At 37.6% G+C, this 12,677-nt stretch overlaps 1 long non-coding RNA gene across 1 annotated transcript; it reads left to right on the top strand.

Moving 5' to 3' along the window:
* Positions 1-6,345: 6,345 nt before the first annotated feature.
* LOC113922961 lies at positions 6,346-12,464 on the top strand. The gene is made up of 5 exons (XR_003520122.1): positions 6,346-6,427; positions 6,709-6,799; positions 8,829-8,868; positions 11,868-11,914; positions 12,320-12,464. It is a non-coding gene; the product is annotated as an uncharacterized LOC113922961 (long non-coding RNA).
* Positions 12,465-12,677: the final 213 nt, after the last annotated feature.

Here is a 12,677-nt window from a genome sequence, read left to right as displayed (position 1 = left end):
CGTCGGGCTCCCTGCTCAGCAGGGAGTCTGCTTCTGCCTCTCCCACTCCCCCTGCTTGTGCTCTCTTTCTCTCTCTCTCTCTGTCAAATAAAAAAATAAAAATCTTACCAAAAAAAAAAAAAAATTAGGGGCGCCTGTGTAGCTCAGTCGTTAAGCGTCGGCCTTCGGCTCAGGTCATGATCCCAGAGTCCTGGGATCGAGCCCCGCATCGGGCTCCCTGCTCCACGGAGAGCCTGCTTCTCCCTCTCCCACTCCCCCTGCTTGTGTTCCCTCTCTCACTGTGTCTTTCTCTGTCAAATAAGTAAATAAAATCTTAAAAAAATTAAAGCAATTATAATACAAAACAGTAAACTAAAATTTAAAATAATAAGGATACAAATATCAGACTTTATAACAATATATTGGGGAATGCTTTACAAAGCATTATTTCTATGACATTGAAGAAGAGATTTTTTAATTTTATTTTTAATTTTTAAAAAAAAATTAAAGATTTTATTTATTTGAGAGAGGGGAGAGAGAAAGAGAGCATGCGCACGGTGGTTGGGGGGGCAGAAACAGAGTGGGAGGGCAAGGGACAAGCAGACTCAGCCCTGAGTGGGGAGCCAGAGGCGGGGCTGGATCCCATGACCCTGACATCATCACCTGAGCTGAAACCAAGAGTTGGAGGCTTAGCCGACTGAGCCAGCCAGATGCCCCAAGAGAGGTATTTTTTTTTTTATGATCAACAAATGGAACACATACATTTTGTAATTGAAAATCAGTTTAGTTTTACAGATCATTTGTAGATGTATAACAAAATCATGAAATTTCAAGAGCTGAAATGAAAGAAATAGATGATCTGATTCAATCCCTTCCTATTCTGGATGAGTTGGGACCAACAAAATGATTTAATCCAAAATTCTTTTGGTACAACTCTTTTTAGGACTTACATGATACACGAAAAACAGGTACACCAGAGTCTTTATTTTCCCTAACTGTGAACTCTTAAGTATAGGCGTTGTACAAAAGTGAATATATTTACATCTCTATTCTGCAGCACAGAGCTTGGCATTTGATAGGAAGTTGATGAATATTTATTGTATGGATGAATAAATGAATGAATGTTATGCCACCTATGTAGTCTCCTACGTAGAGGAAAAATGGTATCAGACATAGAATTGCTAATATACATCCGGTCTGTTCATTATCTGTACTAGACTTCATCCTGGAACTCTTTACTTAGTAATGGATACCAGGTACCTGATTTTGTTCCATGTCGGCGAATGTAGGATTTTTAAGACTTATGAGTTTGTGTAGTATCAAAGGTTTTTCATCCTTTATTCCTAGAAGCTTAACACAATTATCTACCCCTGGGGATCTTACATTTTCCAGACCAACTCTGAGTACAGGTTGATTATAAGTTAACCCCATAATCTTTAGGATCTCAAGGGAGGCTAAATTGTTTTATATTTGATCCTTTCATATTTTTATGGCAAAGATTAAGAATTTGGTTTGAATGAGTGAAATTACTCTAAGATGAGGCATGCTATCAACACTCAATTAAACAATATCTCTTTCCAGTGGATGTGAAATTGATCAAGATGGTAAACTAAATTAACAATTTCCTTGGTTTGAGTCCAACAAGAAGAGGCCAAGTTGAGCCATTAAGGCGTATGAAATGATACTATCTAACACTTTCATTCAGAATAACTCTTTGTCTAAAAGACATCATCTGCTAGCCAGTGTTCTTTGTAAACAGATGACTAGAGGTACTAGCCTCATGCTAAAAGAATAATCAATACTTTCTTTCTATTAGATTTTCTTCCAGAAGGTCCTTTATGTGAAGGGTCAATAGGGTACTTATTGCTCAGAGCTTATATATAAATAGGGTTATGTGGGCTAAGTATTATTGGGATTGTGATCTTTAGTGGGATCTCTGCTTGAGATCTACCCTCCTGCTAGTAAGAAAGGGAGCAGGAACAGTTGGTAACAGTGGAAGTCTTAAATTATGGGACAGCGAGTTATTGCCATTCTCTTCCTTCTGGATTCCATAGAACTCTGCAATGCTCTGACAATGTTTTTGAACAAATGACATAAAGACAGAATTTTCAAAGAATTCTCTCTCTGGCAGAAGACACAATGACAATTTTTTGTTGTTTCATTTTTGTTCTTATATTCAATAGAAAATAAAGATAGCAGTAATACCATTCGACATCTCACAACTTGAATTCCTTTCCTTTCAGTGAAACTAATTCCTGTGCCTGCTTACTCATCTTGTACCAGAATGATTATAGAAGAAAAATGCCCACCTGTCATTCATGCAATGCTCTAGATGGAAAAACCAAGCATCTCTCTTTTAATAGCAGAAACATTTGAAATGCATTAGGAAGACATCATATAAAAAATGGCTTTTGTTTCCTTTTAGGCACCTGTTTTGTTCTCCTATGAGATTGTATTCACATTTCAAAAGTCTTATTCTTTGGGATATTGAATAAAATGAGAAGTTGCTACTATTTAGAGTATATATTAAATAAATATATTTGTAACCGGTTGATTAAAGAATTTGAATTCATTGGAATGTTATGATGAACTAGATTTCTTTGTTCTAATAACTTTTATCCTATGTTGAATCTAACCTTCTCATTGGGTAAGAGGTCTCTCTATGACATGTTGGCCAAATTCCATAACTTTCCTGATACTCATTGTCACTAGAATAGTCCCGTTTTAGCATTTGAGGCTCCAAAGTGTTTGTTTTAAAACCGTACCACCAAACTCTTTATAAAGTTTATCTCCCTTCAGTGTTCAATGCTAACTAGACACGAGCTAGGCATTGTGCATATATTATTCCCTGATAGAACACTATAAAGTAAATACTTTCATAATCCACATTTTACAGATGAGGAACTTGAGATTCATAGAGGGTAAATTGCTTGTACAATTTGCATAAGAACAAGCAGCCAATAATCTTAGCTTCCTAATTCGACATTCTGAGCAATTCCCAGTAGAATACACTAAACAATATTAAAGAAAGTATCATTATTACCATTTGTATGACAGGTAGGCCACTTTTTAAAGAAAGATATTTGTAATTGTCTGCAATGACATTCTTTAAACATACATCTTGCTGTTTCTCATGAAGGCTCCACAGATTGAAAATTTATAAATCTGTTTTCTCCATTAAGAAAAAATTTTCTTTTGCAGTTTCCTTCATGGACCCTTGATGTGACTGATTTCAAACACCCAATCATTTTATACATCAATGGATCAGCAATGTTGTCAATATCACTATTAGGTGCTTTAGTATGTGGACAGCATGAACCATAAAACCAAGTGTCCTTACTTACAAGTTACATAGCTGAATGTAATGAAGACTCTTGGGCCTTTATTGCTTCTTTTCTAGTTCATTCAGAGAGGGATGGCAGTTTTTGCTTAATAATTGTTCTGAGAGTATACATTCTCCATTTTGCCACATTGATTCCTCTCTTGTACCTATGGTCTCAACTGCCTCTGATTTCCACTTGACTTCTAAAGCATAGCGACTGTTAGACATTCATTTAGTTTGCTGTCTGCCTGATCATTTTTATTCTCTTGGCAATATTTGATCTTCAAACCCATGTTACCGGGAATTGCTGATACATATATTTTCAATTTTCCCCAAGTACTCCCTCAGCAGATTCATAGTAACAACTACAATTTTCTGACATGTTCCTTTTTAGACTGACTTAGAAGAGGCTCTGCATATTCTCCCTTCCAAAATTCTCATGATTTATTCTTTCTCTTCTTTTGATAATACATTTATTTTATTTTAGTGTTTTCTTTCTTTTTGTTTTTAAGATTTTATTTATTTGAGAGAGAGAGAGAGAGGACACAAGCAGGGGGGTGGCAGAGGGAGAGGGAGAAGCAGACTCCAAGTGGAGCAAGGAGCCCGATGCGGGGCTCGATCCCAGGGCCCTGAGATCCTGACCTGAGTCTAAGGCAGTTGCTTAACCAACTGAGCCACCCACGCACCCCTGTTTTAGTGTTTTTCTACTTTAATGGACTTATGTAAGCTTTCTAAGTCTCCTTAGCATTAAATCATTTTTCTTTGAAAAACACTAGATATTATTTGCCCAAAGCGTTTAAAGAATCTTAGCAAGCATGAAAATGTTTATGTTCACCTCAACCAAAATAGCTCACAGATATATAATGAGATCCTTTCAACTGATGCCCAGATGGTCATGCGAAGTTCAGCTTACCTTGGCAACCCAGTTTTTTAAGGGAAGCAAACCTAATTGTTGCTATACATAGGAAAATAAGACCTCAAATTCAAGATCGAATTCATCTAAAATTTACCTAAATTCTAGTGCTACTGCTTACTTGCCCAATCAGTTATCCAGATCATTTGATTCAAATGGAATCTTCAGGGTTTTGGCCATTAATCTCTACTTCGCTTTCTATCCCCCATCTGAATAATTGTCCTTCAAGCAAAGATACACTGAAATAATTTGTAAGAGACATTTAAAAAATCATTTTGTTTTATTTTATTTTCCATAATGATAAGTGTTCTCTTTAATCCCCATCCCCTATTTCCCCCAACCACCCCCCCCACCTCCCCTCTGGTAACCACCAGTTTGTTCTCTGTACTTAAGAGTCTGTTTCTTGGTTTCTCTCTCTCTGTCTTTTTTCCTTTGCTCATTTGTTTTGTTTCTTAAATTCCACATATGAATGAAGTCATTTGGTGTTTGTCTTTCTCTGACTGACTTATTTCACTTAGCATTATCTTCTTTAGCTCCATCCATGTCATTGCAAATGATAAGATTTTATTCTATTTTTATAACTGAGTGATATTTTATTACTGTATAATATTGTGTATATATATAGATATATATATACCACTTCTTCTTTATCCATTAACTTATCGATGGACACTTGGGCTGCTTCTTTAATTTGGCTATTGTAAATAGTGCTTCAATAAACATAGATGTGCACATATCCCTTTGAATTAGTGTTTTTGTAGTTTTGGGGTAAATACCCAGTAGTGCAATTACTGGATCATAAGGTAGTTTTAGTTTTAATTTTTTGAGGAACCTCCATACTGTTTTCTACAGTGGCTGCACCAGTTTGCACTCCCACCAACAGTGCCCAAGGGTTCCATTCTCTCCACATCCTCGCCAACCCTGGTTGTTTCTTGTGTTTTTTTTTAGCCATTCTGACAGGTGTGAGGTGATATCTCCTTGTGGTTTTGATTTGCATTTCCCTGATCATCAGTGACATAGAGCATCTTTTCATGTGTCTGTTGGCCATCTGTATGTCTTCTTTAGAGAAATGTTCATGTCTGCCCATTTTTTAATTTGATTATTTGTTTTTTTGAGTACTGAGTTGTAGTTCTTTCTATGTTTTGGACTCTAACCCTCTATCAGATATGTCATTTACAAATATCTTCTCCAGTGTAGTAGATTGCCTATTAGTTTTGTTGATTGTTTCCTTTGCTGTGCAGAATGTAACAGACATTTTTTAACTCCGTAATTTTAAATGTGATTGGTATGTATACAGTTTACTCTGCAGAAGATATTGAAAAAACAGATGGGGAAAGAGGGAAACAGGTCATTCATTGACTTTTTAAAAATAGACTATTTTTTAGAGCAGTTTTAGTTTCACGGCAAAACTGAGTAGATGGTAGAGAGATTTCCTGCATACCCCTTCCCTGATATAGTCATAGACTCCCCATTATCAACATCTCCCCCCAGAGTGAGACATTTGTTACAGTCACTGAACCTATACTGACACATCATTATCACCTAAAAACTATAGTTTACATTAGGTTTCACTCTTGGTGCTGAGAACTCTATGAGTTGATACATTTGTCTAAATGTGTATCCACCACTATGGTATCCTGGAGTGGTTTCAATGCCCTGATTTTTCTCTGTGTTCCACCTATTCAACTCTCCCTCAGCCTTAACCCCTGGGAATCATGACCTGTTTTTTGTCTCCATAGTTTTGCTTTTTCCAGAATGCCATATAATTGGAATCACAGAGTAGGCAATGTTTTCAGATTGGCTTCTTTCACTTAGCAATATGCATTTAAGTTTCCTCCATGTCTTTTCATGGATTGGTAGCTCATTTCTTTTTAGTACACTATTGCCTAGGTGTACCACAGTTTATTTACCCATTGACCTGCTGAAGGATGTTTTGGTTTCTTCTAAGTCTTGGCAATTATAAATAAAGCTGCTATAAACATCCATGTGCAGTTTCTTGTGTGGGTGTAAGTTTTCATCTCATTTGGGTAAATACCAAGCAGGATGAATGCTGGATTGTATGGCAAGTGCATGTTTAGTTTTGTAAGAAACGGCCTGTTTTCCAAAGTGACTGTACCATTTTGCATTCCAGCAACAGTGAGTGGGTCCCAGCTGTTCCACATCCTCACCTGAGTTGGTGCTGTCAGTGCTCGAGATTTTGGCTATTCTAATAGGTATGTAGTGGTATGTCATTGTTGTTTTAGTTTACTTTTCCCTGATGTCTCATGATGTGAAACATCTGATCACATGCCTATTTGTCATTTATATGTCTTCCTTGGTGAGGTGTCTGTTAAGGTCTTTGGCTCAGTTTTTAATCGCATTGTGTCGAGTATGGTTACCGGTTACCAGTCCCAGGGGAGGACTCCATCTCTATGGAGGATAATAAAGAGCATCACCATGCCAACCACCAGGAATAAAAGTCCAAACAATTCTTCCCATTGCTTCTTGGTTTCAGAGTCACCAAGGAAATCGTCACATGGTCAAGCACCGGATGGAAGAAAACTTCACTTACATAGAGAAGAGACAGAGCAAGATCAGCTTCAACAGTAGGTGTCAGTCCCTCATGGCCAGAGTGTTTTCTCCCTCTGTTGCCACAGTGGAAGGAACCCTGCCCTCTTTCCTTGGAAGACAGATAATGCAGTGGGGTGGGCCCTGTGCCTTATGACCCATACTCTTTACAAAGAGACAGAGTACTCACTGAGCCTGAAAAGGGGAAAGATAGTCCCACACAAAGTGATAAGCCCAGCACAGGATTTGAGGGCTTTTTATCTCTTGGTAAGGAAATATTCCAGGCCCAAGTCCCATCCATATGCAGCCAAGTGGGAGGAGAAAGACTGCATGCATGAGAATGTCTTTCCCAACAGGTTGTTTGTGTTCTTATGGTTAAATTTTAAGAGTTCTTCATATATTTTGGATAACAGTCCTTTATCAGATATGTCATTTGCCAATATTTTCTCCCAGTCTGTGGCTTGTCTTTTCATTTTTCTTGACAAAGTCTTTCACAGAGCAGAAATTTTTAATTTTAATGGAGTCCAGCTTATCAGTGCTTCCCTTTATGGATTCTACCTTTGGTATTGTGTCTAAAATGTCTGCCATGCCCAAGGTCGTCTAGGTTTTTTCCTGTATTACCTTCTAGGGGTTTTATAGTTTTGCATCTTTCATTTAGATTAGGATCTGTTTTGAGTTAATATTTGTAAAGGATTAACTTTTGTGAAATCTGTTCTAGATGCTGCTTCTTCTTCTTCTTCTTCTTCTTCTTCTTCTTCTTCTTCTTCTTCTTCTCCTTCCTCCTCCTCCTCCCCCTCCTCCTCTTCTTCTTCCATGTGGATGTCCAGTTGTTTTAGCACCATTTACTGAAGATACTATCTTTTCTCCATTGCACTGCTTTTACTCCTTTACCAAAGATCAGTTGACTATACTTATGTGGATCAATTTTTGGACTCTGTATTCTGTTCCATTGATCTATTTGTCTTTTCTATTACCAATACCACACTGTCTTGATTACTGTCACTTTATAATAAGTCTTAAAGTTTTTCTTTCCCATTAAAACTAGGAACAAATAAAGAATGCTTGCTATCACCACTGCTTTTCAACATTGCACTGGAAGTCCTAGCTAATGCAGTATGACAAGAAAAGGAAACAGACGGTATACAGATTGGGCAGGAAGAAATAAAGCTGTCTTTATTCACAGAGGACATGAGAGTCTATGTAGAAAATCTGAAATTTTGACATGTATGTTCGCTTTGCAAAACGTTTCAATACTATTTTTTTAAAATAGTAAGGCAATTCAGATTTTATATTAAAAATAGTTGGAAAATAAAATACACCTTATAAATATGTACTTTCAATAATCTTGGTAACATTCTACCTCTTTCATGAGTAATACCTTTAGGGTTTTTGTGATGACCCTAAACTGAGATTTAAGGTCTAGTTCTTTGTTAAAATATTGACTTTGCTGGACATCCAGCTACATGAGCTTATGTGTATAGAAGCTTTTCTTTCAGGCCAAAGGAAGAAGGTGCAGTTTAATATTTTTTGTTGGATAAAGATCAAAGAGTATAGCAAAGGTGGAAACAGAATGACTTCTCTTCTAGAGTGTCTTAGGATATAGTGTGCCTGCAGATGGCTGGAGACAGAAGCGAATCTCCATGAAAGACTCTGGCACAAGCAGAACTGCTATGCTTTCCTCAGCAAAGAGCTAGCCATTCTCACCTCCACAGTGCATTTTTGGTACCCGGAAGGTATCAAGGAGGCAGCCCCAACTGCCCTATACTTGTGTAGTGTAGCTATGGCAGTGACGAGGTAGTTCACTGGTAACAAACCACAAATACGTCAGAGTGGAGGAACACGAGTTGGCTTCATGTCAGGCATTCTTGGAACTATCTGAAAAAATAAAACAAAACAAAAAAACAAAAAATTAGAAAGATGACAGAAAAGCAAGGGGCTGGATCTGTCTGTCGGGAGATGGGAGTGAGAAGCCAACAGAATTTTAATATTGATTATTTGTTTTCACAGGCTGATGGTCCTAGACAGCCAGAGTCATTCCCCTTTCACAAAGGTCCATTTTTATTACAGATAAGGAAATGCTGGACGTGGAATTTGGGGAATTTTAATGGTCAGTAACAAGCTTTCCTGTGTATGTAAGTGTGTTAATCATTTCAACTGCATTATGTATAATACCACACAATTAAACTGCTACATATCTGTCCAAAATAGTCACTTTAGCAACTTTCATGATCAATATTGACTACTGCAGCAATTGATTATATCAGAATCCACATCAACTATGAAGGCTGACCAAACAATTATTTTCAGTGTACAGATCCATCCAATATGTATTTACTTAAGGTTTGTGGGGTTTTTTTGTTGTTTTTTTTTCCCAAGTGCAGAATCATATATATTCTGAGTGACAGAGCTATTGGCATTCAAGTTTTGACCAGTTTCAAGATGCTACCATCAGGTAATGGGAATACCGTATACAGACACTGCAATTTATGTTACATAAGGAAAACTGTTAGTTGATATAGAAGAGTCAGGAGTTTCAAGTTATATACGATACATCTAGAAGGCTGTGTGAATACACCGACAGCCTTACTCCTTTCAGGTGGTAAGCCCTCTGAGAAGCTGCATCCTTTTTCAGGCCCCCTACCACTGTTTAGTGTGCTAATGCCAAGAATTCATGGCCTCTTTCTTTCTTGACTCCCTCAGAGGAGGGATGATGAGAAACTTATAAAACCAGATGTGGGAGGTATTCTTCTTTTTTAAAAGTAGACTATGGATTATTTTTGTTAAGATGACTCATGGAAGAGCTATGAAATTAGACCTGCACATGCATGACCTCTTTGGATAGCAGGAGAATGTGCTTCTCCTTGGAAGAGACTAACAATGAGGGACAATATCAACTGGCATTTGCGTAGTGAGATTTTCAGGTCTTTCTCTTTTACTGTTTTATATTAGTCTCATGACAATCCTGTTATGTAGACAGCACAGTTATTCCTCTCTGCATTATGCAAATGATGAGACCAAACAAAGCAAGGTATGCTAAAAACACAATGAAGAGGAAAACACAATTCTTTTACCTAGGATGCCAGCATGCTTTCCCTAAGACCATGGAAGAACTTCAATTCTCCAGTGCCATGTCTTTAGCAACTGCATTATGAACAGTCTCAAAGTTCATTCAAATACATTCAAACTCCCTTATTTTCCTTTCTTTGGGTACTTTCCTTGACTTATGGTAGAAATCATAAACCTCTAAAATTGGCAGACTTCAATCACTTATAATGGAAAATTATTTCATTGGTTATCAGGTATAATGGGAAACATCAGCTAGGTTGGTTTGACTACGACTTGCTGTACAATTTTTTCATCCTTTGTGTTTTTAGTGATCATTTTATGTGCCTTAATTATTTTCTTAGCTATATTGTAAACCTAGGGAAGAAATGATCATTTATACTTTATATTCTTAGCACCTATGCTTAAACATAGGTAGTCATTAAAAATGAATTTTTGCCGATGATGTTTATGTAGAAAAGGGTTTAAAATATGCATACAATATGGATTCAACAGTTTCCAAATGAATAAAAATTGCTGAACGGGTAACTCCTTTCAGGTTCTTAAATGTACCATGCAACCTAGACCTGGCTCAACATCTGCTATATTTGGGCTTTTTATATTGTATCACATTTCATATAGGAAATGTTACTATAATACTAACTTTATGATGTTTTCCTCTATTGGTGTAGAGTATATTTTGATCTATATGAAGTTCATTCATCCAGAAAACACTTACTAATCTCCTTTTATATGCCAGACACTGGATATGAACTTGGCACATAGGATATACATAAAATTGGCCCAGACTTTAAGAAACTTTACATTGTATAGTTAATTTAAAACATGTTGTACATTCCTCTATTTTTTTTTCTATTTCCTCTATTGCTTCTCACTCCCCATGTCTCCTTAACTTTTCGCATATTTGTTTATCTAGCCCAGCAGCAGCTGGTTAGGAACAAGAGAGCGTCCATTTATTGAGTACTCACTGAATAGTTTTGAGTAACTGTGCTAAGTGCTCTTCACACAGTGATGCTTTGTTGTGTTTAAGCCTTAGAGCAAACCTACTAGGTGGTTATTATTGTCCCGTTCATGTTATAGCTGAGAAAACAAAGGTTTGGAGTGGTTGCATAGGACCTGTGGACTCATGGAGGGGAGCCAGGATTGACCCAGATCTTCCTTCTTCAAACACCACTCACTAACCCACTACATCATTGTGCTATTTAACTAAGGATGAAGCCTATCATTTATATAATGACAGACGTTTTGTGGCTTATTTTTCTGATGGATATGCAACAACAGGAACACACGTAGAGAATAGGTAAGTTGTAGAGAGTCACTTGAACAAGTAGCCAGGAAGGCTGAAGGAAGTGAGACCGTTTAGATAAAAAACAAGAAAACTCTGAGGGGATGTAACCTCTCTCTGTCTCTAGGGCTGTGGTGTAAAAAGGAAATATTACTTCTTAAACACTACTCCAAGGATACAGCTAAGAGAAAGTTACAAGTTAAAAAGAAACAAGTTGAGGCTCAATACCAAGACATATTTTCTGAGAGGATTGTTATAGAAGAAATAAACTTATTCAGAAGGAAGAGAATCCAGTTTGTATAGAAGCTCAAACATGATAGTGTTGTGGAGGGGCCTCTGCAGGATGGGGAGGGAGAAGAGATTTTGAATGTGGTCCTGCCTCTGGCTCTGAAAAGCTAAGCGGCTGGAAGACGGGTTGTTCTAGTCCTAGAACATCCCCCAGGATTAGCCCCACTGAGCAGTAGATGTCACTGTTTCATAGAAAGAGCAGTAAAGACGCACCTTTCCGACTGTAAATGGGATACTCAGAAAAGACGTATTCAGATTTCCTTCCATTTATAGAGAAAAGTTTCTAAAACCTATTTATATCCAAGAAACATGCAGTAAGAAATCCAATATTTTATAGCATTTTGCTTAAGAACTCAGGCCTTATTTTTATTGGAAGATTTAGTCCAACACTATGGTGGAAGACTATATAGTTCCAAAGGGTTTCCATGTATAAGATGAGATCTAAAACAAGAAAAATTCCTGTTCCCTAGGTGCTGTTGTTGCTGCTGGTATAGAGGAAGATATACACATCCTCAGTGTACGTATATATACACATATGTAGGCCCCCCAACACAAACAGAAGCGCGCATGCGCGCGCGCTCACACACGCGCATTTTGAACAAATGGTTATTTTGTCCCCTTTTCTGGCCCTCTATTATTTCTGTGCTTAACTCAAGCTTTTTAAGCAAAAGGGCGTGACATAGTACATATTGACTAATATTTGCATTTCTCAGTTTGTGAGACATTTAGGCTGAGATCACTGTAAATCAAGTTCCAGGCAGACGGAACTTTTTATCTGCAAAACCCAAAGGTTGGGAATGAAGGGACTTCTCAGCCCCAGAGAAAGTTACAGGGTTATTGACACTGTTTAGCAATAGGAGACAGCAAAGCCCTCTGGGCCACATTTCAAGTGTATCCTTTTCCCTCTGCTTTGTCTTGTCAGTTCCAATGATCCCGACTGGAGCACGCAGGACCTGATCCTCATTTGACCTGTCTCTCTGGGGAGCTTTTCTCTGGGAAGAGGTTTCTTTCACTTCAAAGAGACTTCAAAGACAGAGAGAGGGAAAAGAGCAGATGGGGTCCTTTAGACCTGCCCTCTTCATTGGCTGTGAACTACTTTCAACAATGGCTTTCTAAGAATCTATAAACGTATGTAATTCCTGGTTGCATTCTTTTAAGGAGCTTATATTCACAGAGAAAGGATGAAATATAGACAAATGACATAGTAAAAGGTGGAATGCACCCTAAAATTAGAACAAAGAGCCATATGTTTTAAAATAGGAAAGCAAGCTGGAGTAATC

Source organism: Zalophus californianus, chromosome 9, assembly GCF_009762305.2.
Source record: "Zalophus californianus isolate mZalCal1 chromosome 9, mZalCal1.pri.v2, whole genome shotgun sequence".
NCBI lineage: Eukaryota > Metazoa > Chordata > Mammalia > Carnivora > Otariidae > Zalophus > Zalophus californianus.
This window is presented reverse-complemented; position numbering and strand designations above follow the sequence as displayed.